The sequence below is a fragment of the Lemur catta genome, unplaced genomic scaffold, assembly GCF_020740605.2.
Source record: "Lemur catta isolate mLemCat1 unplaced genomic scaffold, mLemCat1.pri scaffold_63_ctg1, whole genome shotgun sequence".
NCBI lineage: Eukaryota > Metazoa > Chordata > Mammalia > Primates > Lemuridae > Lemur > Lemur catta.
Window position 1 is genome coordinate 743,836 of NW_025423863.1, and position 1,308 is coordinate 745,143.

Consider the following 1,308-nt stretch of genomic DNA (forward strand, 5'->3'; position numbering starts at 1 on the left):
TTTGTGCTTTGATCATGGATAGCTATCAAGAAATTATTTTATAAAATTATGTGCTAAGTAGATCCTCTCCCAAAATATTTGCTGTTTATTAGACAAGGAAAGCATCTCTGACTTAAATAACAAATGTAAATGAATTGATAGATGATGGAATCTGAGAAACTCCTCCACGTATTAAATCGACACCCACCTACTTTGTCTTCTGACAAGGCTAGTTATGTTATCAAAGACTATATTAGATAATTGCTCCAAAGTACCATGAAAAAATAAAATATGCACATGAATAGAGTCATAATATAAGATAAATAAAAGTAATCTATCACAGCCAGTGTTTAACATATACAGTGTTCAACATTTTTTATTTAGAAAAAGAATCATGGAGGACTATGTCAGTTTTTCCCCTTTAATTCTTTAGAATTGATAATAGTTTTATATGTTTTAGCTTTATATTCATTTATTTACTTAAATTAGAACTCATTTTCCCGAAGTTACTTTCTGTTTACTGTAAAATAAGTTTATTGGTGGTAACATCATGTAATTTATTCCCGATATTTGATGTTGCAAATTTTAGGGTCTTTGAGCTATGCAGGATCCTTGTATGTAACTGGCATAAACCTCATTATTTGAGCTCTCTTAATCACTTTTGTGATTTCTTTCTGTTGCTTCCCACAAATACCTGTTATGTTCCTTCCATAAATGCATCCAGGGAATGAAGAAATAAACTGGGACAAAAGCTGTACATTCTTATAATATACACGTTTTCCTCACAAAATACGTTTCTTAAGAGGCTCCTTGTATGGATTTTCCATTGGAACAGGCAGGTCCTCATTGCTGGTCACCTGTTTAGTGAACCTTTGCTCACAGCACTGCGTGAGTGCCCGGATGTGCGAAACAGAGAGCAGCCCTTACCAAGTGTGCCAGCTTTTTCCTCTCTAGACCACTGCAAACAGCAACCACAGCTGCCATGATTCCTTCCTTATTCCTCCTCGTCCTTTCTTTCCAAATTGTTCGGAATGGTCCCTTCTGGGACTCTTCCCTGTTGGTGCCAAATTAGTTTGTTAATAATTTAACTAAGATATAATTGATAAACAAAAAGCTATACATATTAAATGTATATAATTTGATGAGTTTGAACATGTGCACACACCCATGAAACAGTCACCATCATAAAGGTAATAAACATATTTTTTTTTTTTTTTTTTTTTTTTTTTTTTTTTGAGACAGAGTCTCACTTTGTTGCCCGGGCTAGAGTGAGTGCCGTGGCATCAGCCTAGCTCACAGCAACCTCAGACTCCTGGGCTTAAGTGATCC

At 35.0% G+C, this 1,308-nt stretch overlaps 1 pseudogene; it reads right to left on the minus strand.

Annotated features, from left to right (window-relative positions):
* Positions 1–518: 518 nt before the first annotated feature.
* Positions 519–963, minus strand: LOC123629926 (annotated as a pseudogene).
* Between the last annotated feature and the right edge of the window lie 345 nt (positions 964–1,308).